Here is an 8,698-nt window from a genome sequence, read left to right on the forward strand (position 1 = left end):
CCTCACTTCCTGTTTCGGTTTGGTACTCATTTGTCTTTATTTATTTCAGCTGTGCTTCATGTCCTCCAGCTGTGTCCACTTCCCTTCATTATTTTGTGTGTGTGGGGGTATTTATAGACCCTCTTAGGCCTGTTAGCTTTGTTAGCTTATCTTGTGTGTTTCCAGCCTGTTTCTACAAACTCAGTGCATTTGATTTACTTTCCTTCTGATGGATTTGTGTTTTATATCAGCTTGAATTAAATGTATGTTAACTTAACTTTTACTCCTTTTTGGAGGCCTTGTATTTAGATTAGATTAGATAAAACTTTATTAATCCCTCGGGCAGGTTCCTCCGGGAAATTCTGTAAAGAAAAAAAGCTTCACATGCACTGCGAGCAGGGTTTGAACCTGCGCGGGGAAACCCTATTGGATTTCAAGCCCAACACCTTAACCACTCGGCCATCACAGCAGAGCACTGGCTTGTTACAAAATTTTAAAAAAAGCAGGAAATTGCCAGTTGCAGCCCTTTTATGACGTGTAATACAAGACAGAATCAGTCTGAGTGTGATGAACAACGACAGTACATTTAATTATAAATAAAAACTAAAAAAAGGATTTTTTGTGCCAAAAATTAATATTTTCACCGTGTGCCGTTGTAATCATTAGAAGTGCTTCTCTTTGAGTCTGATGCACAGAACACACATTGTGGCAAAAGTGAGAGAGGCTGATGTGTTGTCAGAGCAAAATGCCCTCTGCTGAGAAAATAACCCTGCTTGAACCTCTCCTCACACACAGGAATGAAAGTGTAGTTGAAAGCTATTTTTTCCCAATTTGCTTCTGTTTAAGCAGATTGTCAACTGCTGAATACCAAAGCCTGGCTGCCCCTGACATTATTCATAGAGCAGTGGACCAGACTCACAGACTGCAGGAATTAGAAAATACTGAAAGAAATTCTATACAAAGAGCACTTCAGCCACGATCTACAAGGGCTGAAGGCCCTGGCTGTTTTTTTTTGTCCTCTTTCTCTTTAAGCCAGGAGTAATATTATGGGTGCAATTTAATATCTGAGAGGAGGGAGGGATCTGGATTTTCATAATCTTATGATAAGGAAAGGGATTAAGAATAAAGAAGGGATTAATTCGCTTGATCTGCCAATATGGTGGACCAACAATTCCCCCCCGATCCCGCCCCAGGAAGTGATATGTTCTCCCCTTGTACAAACCTAAGTATAACCCAGTTACTATTCTCTGAAGAAACTTAATTTGGACACATCAGATTTTCATAACTGGACCTCGTAACCTGGTAATATTCCAATACAATATTCACATAAGATATACTGTGGTCATGTGATACAGAACAGTTTACAAAACACAAGTACAGTAAGTTAGTATTAATCAGTGAACTGAGTGACACACTATTTATGTGGATATGTAATTATGTGTAAGTACAACCCAGTGATCCATCACAGCAGTTAGTGATATGGGATTTTTACCATAACGGCAGAAAACCTGAATGCAAGATCATAAGTAAGCTGTGTGTAGAAGTGCAAACAGCCACATGTAATTATCTCGTTTTGAACATAAATTTTTATCTAATCAGCTAGGCACAGCTGGTCTTGTCATGTGTTTCTCTACCTGCAGGCCTCTCTTGGACTGAAGCTGTCATCACATGCAGATTTTATGGCATATTTCTTCTCCTCTGCAGCTTTTGTGAGGTTTCTGTGAATTTAGCAGAACATGAACCAGTCATCCTCCTGCGGCAGGTTCTGGTTGAAGTGCCTCTCAAGCTTACAGTAGATCTCCCAGAGAGCAGAGCAATAACTTTGGGAATAATTACAACTAATAATAGTGCCATTGATGGGACGAGAACGTCAGAGAAGAATATGAATGGCAACAAAGGCCGCTACAACAATAACAACCTGACTGGCTTATATTCATGCTCCTGCCAGTACAGCCCAGTTTCTCAGCAATTTGTGATATAGTCCCAAACTTCAATCTTTTGATTTGTGTTGCTGGATGCAATATTTCATCAGTCTACTCTCATATATAAGCTGCAGATTAAAAAGCATAGAAGTCGGCATAAGGGGATTGGAGAGGTAGCGAAAGAGTACTTTATTGACACAAACCCAAGTGTGAGTTATGTATGTCACAGTTTTTCACATATATGTTATTCATTATAAATATGTCGCTTGGTTAAATGTGCACAACCCTTGGGGGGACTTAAGGACATTTATTGTCTTTTTCATTTTTAGTTTTAAACCATCTTCACTGTGTTGAGTGGATTAAAGCCAAATTTGTCAAAGAATGTTTTTTTTACTTATTTTTTTTAATTGTGGTGTCAATTCATTAAATCAGCCTAAAATGGCTAAGTTACAGCAATCCATCCACCTTAGGCCCTTTGGACAAAAATGTCCACATTGAAACCCATTATAAACGCTATTTTTCACGCCAGAAAAATTACGGCCAAAGGGGTCGTCAGGTCTCCAGCTTAGGTTTTGTTTTGGACTACAGGCCTTAGAGTTGTAATTTTTTTATTTGTCCACCGGGTGGCGCCCTTGCTTCACATTTGACCTCTGCTGGAAAACAGCGGGCTGCTTGGACAGACCTGCGGGAAATGACGCCTCTTTTCCGGCGTGCAGCAGCGGGTTCGCCCGCTGATCGGGCGGACCATTTTTCGGTCCCTAGGACCATGAGAGGGTGCATTTTTTTTTTTAGTCAACAGGAAATGACGTATTTGTTGTCACGTGGTACCGGAAGTGTGCGCTGGAAAAAGGAGTCCGACGCAACATGCCCCCCGATCATCGTCGCGAGTTAACCCGGGAGAATGCACTCATTTCGGCCTCGACGAGCAGCATTTGCCGCCTGGAGACCATTTTCTGGTTCTGGAAAAAAAAATAAAAGGCGATCGAAATGACTCTTGGTGCCAATCTTTAGTCCATCTAAAGGCCTAATTATAATAACAATCAAATATTACTTCAAATGTTTTTTTGGGAAAATATTTAGTTTTTTAGTTTTTTTTTTAGTTTTTTTGTAATTTAAAGGGTTAAAACAACGAAAATATAATTAAAACTTTATATGAATATTTCAGGGAGAAGCAGTTTTAAAAGACTGACCAATTTAAAGTGAAAAAAAAAATTAATATTTAATATTTTTATTGCACTTTTTGGGGCGTGGTCGATAGTGTGCATTTTATGAAATGCGCTCCTGGAAAAAAAATAAAAGGCGATCGAAATGACTCTTGATGCCAATCTTTAGTCCATCTAAAGGCCTAATTATAATAACAATCAAATATTACTTCAAATGTTATTTTTTTAAAATATTGAGTTTTTTTGTTTTTGGGGGCTAAAAAACAGGGCGCTCATGAAGTAAAACTGGGATTTAAAGGGTTAAAACAACGAAAATATAATTAAAACTTTATATGAATATTTCAGGGAGAAGTAGTTTTAAAAGACTGACCAATTTAAAGTGGAAAAAAATATTAATATATAATATTTTTATTGCACTTTTTGGGGAATGGACATTTATGTCCATTAGAGACCAAAGTGGATGTCTTTTTTAAGGACCCCCAAGGGTTAAAAACCAATGGGTGCATTACTTTCAATTCATGTTGATAAACAGGAAAAAATAAACTACATTATGAACCGCCATTAGACTGGGACTGAAAAGATGTAAGTGAGATAGGTAGATCGCTTACTACTGATCAGAGATGGCAGCTAATGTCGTGATGAATTATTAAATTGGCAAAATTGGCAATCAATCATAGATAACAAGTCAGAAATGACTAAATGACTTATTTTTAAGATGCAGAGTTTAGTGAAACTGCAAGATAGAACATGTAAGGATATTATTGCAGTGCAATATTCAATACTAACCAAAACTTCATGCTTTATTGTCATGGTCCTGGGTCTTTTGACCCAGCGTTTTAAGTTTGAGTTTATTTTGTTCATTAGGTTATCTAAGTTCATTTGGTTATTAGACTCCTTGTGTTTTCTTCCCCTGTATTTAAGCTTCCCCTCACCCTTCGTGTTTCATGCTGCGTGTCTTATGTTATCAAGTTTGTATTATTATGCCTAAGTGTTTCTAGTTATTATTTTCCCCTCGTGTTTCCAACCATGTTAAATCTCCCCTGCTCTTCATGCGTTTCATGTCTGTGTCTTACGTTGTCAAGTTCGGGTTGTCATGTCTATGTCTCATTATGTTTCCTGTTTTATTGTGAAGAGGTCTGGTGTTCTGTGTTCATCATGTTCAGTTTTACTCTCCCACTGTGACGTCATTATGTTCATGTGTGCCAGCTGTTTCCTCATGTGTCTCCACTTCCCCTAATCACCTCCTGTGTATTTAAGTCCTCTGTTTTCAGTGTGTGATTGTCAGGTCGTCTGTTGTCCACGCCATGTTTCCTATGCCATGCTTCCAAGTTTCTTGTCTAGGTTTTTCTTATTGTTTGTTTAGATTTCCCAGTTTAGGTTTGTGTTAATTTTGCTTCAGTTTGCCTTGCCCTTTGTTTGTACCTTTTTACCAGCCATATTAAACGGCTCGCTTTTTGTTAACATTCAAGTTTTGTTCCCTGTTCCTTGGAGTCTGCATTTTGGGTCCTTTTTCAATTCATACAGTCTGCCCTCGCCAGACTGTGACATTTATAAGTTTGTTTGCAGAAGATGAGATGCCAAAACTATTTATTTGCACGTATCACAGAGACATGGCTCAGTGGCTCAGAATGCCTGACCGAGTCCCAGTCAGAAGGCCTGAACGCACGCTTCAAGTTGTTTATACTCACCATCATATTTTCAGAAAATGTCAGGGAACTTCAGGGAGCATCAATGCCTGTGAGAGTAAAGCGACAGTTGTTTGTGTTCATATGGATCACGCCCTCCTAATAACACCTCATTGTTTAGCTTCTCTGTGTAGGCCATTGTGCTGCTGATCTTCTCAGTGGTCAGTTTTGTGCCATCCAGCCTCTTCTACTCATTCTGATGACATCTTCTCCTGGCATCCACATAAATCAACAGTCCTATCTGCAACTATCACAACCACATTAGCCAAAAAATAAGACATGCTTTTTTTCAATTCAGTGCAATTTCCAGTAAACTGCATGTGCAAACCATAGTGAGCCAAGATTACATGATTCACGTCAGTTTTGCAGTGTTGCTACCATTACATTAAGGCCAGCCAGAAACATACCTGTGTCCATGCCTTTCAGTTATTACACTCACATTTTGCATCTTTAGTAAATGTCAACAGTAGTCTTTTTTAACCCCTAAAGATGCTTTAGTGCTGGCGCAGACAGTCAGGAAATTTGGTCCCAAGTCACAAAGCAGTGTTTTCTACAATATGTATAAACCATTCTGTACAGGGAGACAATCTTCTTAAAGCCTGGTACTTTATGAGCTTTATAATGGGCACTGATCTCGATCTGCAGTGGGGAGGGAAGATGAAGGTGATTAGAAGTTGATGCTCCCTCAGGCTTGGGATTATGGTAAATATACTGCCTGTCTTTGGGGATCATTAAAAAGAGCTTCCTCATCCCCTCCAAGTGACTGCTTATGTTACTGGACCCTTGGAGAAATAGCAAAACCAGTCACCACTGCTATCCAGTTTGAGGGAAATGGAGTGTATGGTGCATCAAAGTGCTGTTTTTAAATATCTATAAATGCTTGAGGCCGTATAAAATATGGGGAATTCATTGATATTTCATAGAAAAGCAGATATTTATTGTAAGGTTTATTTATCCAAATATTCCTTAAATAAAATAGATAAGTTATAATCCATCTGCAACTAAATATGGCTCGTTAAAAAATGAGTCATCATAAACCATTCCTACATGTGAAGAAGCTTGTGTTTACTTAGTCAGTCTGCTGGCAGAGAGACTTTAAGCCTCTCCGTTCAAAATCAACATGTTAAAGCCCTCTGAGATATACAGGGTCAATAAGCGGACTCCTGCACTTACTGCAGCGGCAGTGAAGCTCCGTCACCCAGCACCACGGTTTGCCCTTTGGGAGGTCCAGGCGGAGGCTGTGCCAGCCTTCAAGTTTTTACATACTTCTCACCTTCAAGAGAGAAACTGCTGGAAAGGGTCTGACATGAGACAAAAAAAAGAAATATATATATATATATATATATGATGTGTCATCAGTAAACTCTTCTCACCAAGCCCTTTTGATGACATGCAGGAAGGTAAATATAAGACCAATTAAACTTTAATGAGCAGAAAACTCATATTCAGATGTCACTGATAAATATTCTGAAATATCTCATTGACAATTTGCTCCTTCAGTTGCTAATATCAAGCTTTTCATGGTGACATTTTTTGTGCAGCACAGAAGCTTGCTGGTTTTAAAAATGTAACTAAAAGACTGTTGTTGGCAAATTTTAACATTTGCTAGTTTCACTAACACCAGCTTTATACGGTGCTTAAAATTAAATTGATAATTATTCTGTATATAATAATAATAATTCTCCAATAAGAACATCTTACTTCTTGTTAGTTCTGAGGGTTAACTCAGTACTATGGTGCATCTGGAAGAAGACAAACGTCACCCTCGTCACCAAAATCCACCTGTACTGCACACTGGTATTGCCCATTCTTCTCTAAGGATCTGAGACCTGGGTCATCCTCAAGTACCACCTCAACAAGCTCGAGGTCTTCCAAATGCCCTTTTTGTGTCAGATTGTCCGAGTGTCCCTCTGTGACAGTCTCAGCAACGGCGTGATACCTTGTCAATGTTACCAGCAGCCCTCGATGAAAGAGCTGACTCAGAAGCTGCAATGGTTTGGCGACATCTGCCGCATGAGCAACCATCGCCTGCCATATTGCCTTCTGCTGCAGCACCCAAGAAGACTTTGATCAACCAAATTGAAGGTGATCTTAAACAGCGATATCTAACCCTTGAGCAAGCAAAGGTCAAGGCAAAAGATCGCAAGGCCTGGAAATGCATTCTTATTCTCTTGTTCACCAAGATGGAAACCCCACGGCACCCACAGAGACGTATTGGCTTCGTGGACGACCTCCCCTGCCAACCGCCAGCTATGGAAAAAAGAAGAAGAAGAAAGAACTCAGTACTAAAGTAATGAAAGTAGTAAAGTAATGTGTGAGCTGTACTATTTAAATAGGGAACATCACATGGACTTCTGTGAAAAAATATTGGCCGCCTTGTTCTCGTTTTTTTTTTTTACATATTTGTCACACTTACGTGTTTTAGATCAACAAACTAATTTTGATATTGGACAAAGAGATCCACAGAAAATACAAAATGCAGTTTTTAATGGGGATTTTGTTTTTTAAAAGAAAAAAGCAATCCAAACCCATCTGACTCTAATGACAATTAGCACTGACAACTCATCCAGGAGGTCCAAAACAACATCTAAATAACTTTTGGGAAGGTTTAAGTCCCAATATACCTGCCATGAAGCTAACACAGCATTTCATGCAACAGTTAAACATGGTGGTGGCAGTGTAATGATCTGGGTCTACAGCAGGACCTGGACAACTTGCCGTAATCAATAGAACCTTGAACTTTGCACTGTGCCAGAAAATCCTAAAGGACAATGTCTGTCCATCAGCTGGTGCCCTGAAGCTCGAGCACACTTTGGTTATGAAACAGGAACATGATTCAAAGCACACCAGCAAGTCCATCTCTGGATGGCTAAAAACAAAAGATAGTCTGGACTTGATATGACCTTAAACGGGTCATTCAGTCTCGAAAACCTTCTAGTATGGCTGAGTTAAAATAATACTATGAAGAAAAGTGGGCCAAAATTTCTTCCACAGCAATATGAAAGACTCCTTGGTAATTATTGCATCATCCTTGTTTGTATTTGATGATCTGAAACATGTGTGACAAATATACAAAAATAAATTAATTACTGTTTCAGTGTTTTCTCAAATACTAAATAAATTATTTATAATCTGTATAATGTTTATTTGTTCTTTAGTCATCACCTTGGATTGAACTCTTGATATTTATTTTTCACAGGAAAACCTTAGAAGTATTTTAGCTCGTCAGAAGCTTTAGAACCTGGACTTTCAGCTGGAACACTTTGTATCTTTGCGTTTATGCAAATGAGTCTATAAGAGTTTCGTAAAACCAAGGGTGCTTCTTTTTTCCATCCCATATAGAAGGGGTTACAGTGTTGTATCTAAGTTTTCTAGCTGAAACTTTTCAGCGCTGCTGCACCCATTTCTATTCTGGCTTGGTACAGAACAAGGCAAAAATAATCTTGAGAACATATGGGAAGATTATGGGCAGATGCAGGTGTAAACAGAACAGATACGCCCAGTCGCAAAGCTTGCCTTACATAACAGCACCCGTACACTTGTGTATGTATGCCACGCTCTGCATGTCCTTCTCACAAACACAGAGAGAGCTGAAAGGAGAAGATGAGAGATCCATCTATCTTTTAACAGATGTGATGAATATCAGTGCATGACCCACGCTCCTTCCTTGATACATCACTGCAGTGTGCTTGTCATCTTTGTTTTTCGCTTATTATTCTCGGAGAGAGAATCCACAGATTTGCCTCAGGTGCATTTTTCATTCTCCATTTCATTATTTGCTCAGATTAATACGAGCAATGGTATCAGCGGTGGCGTGGTCGGCTAAGCTGTGTCTAATAGGCTAGAGTCTAGACATACCCATACCAATTATCCACTGTAAATAGAATCCACGCTTTGGCTCAAGGCTTTGTTTATTCAATTCTATTCACTTCATATCCGCATGATTATA

The 8,698-nt window shown here is 39.0% G+C and overlaps 1 non-coding gene across 1 annotated transcript; it reads right to left on the reverse strand.

Moving 5' to 3' along the window:
• Positions 1-366: 366 nt before the first annotated feature.
• On the reverse strand, positions 367-448 carry trnas-uga (transfer RNA serine (anticodon UGA)). Its single transcript has one exon. It is a non-coding gene; the product is annotated as a tRNA-Ser (tRNA).
• Between the last annotated feature and the right edge of the window lie 8,250 nt (positions 449-8,698).

Source organism: Copadichromis virginalis, linkage group LG9 (genome assembly GCF_057382275.1).
Source record: "Copadichromis virginalis isolate Kocher_CV1m ecotype Utaka linkage group LG9, C_Virginalis_male_GT1.1, whole genome shotgun sequence".
Lineage (NCBI taxonomy): Eukaryota > Metazoa > Chordata > Actinopteri > Cichliformes > Cichlidae > Copadichromis > Copadichromis virginalis.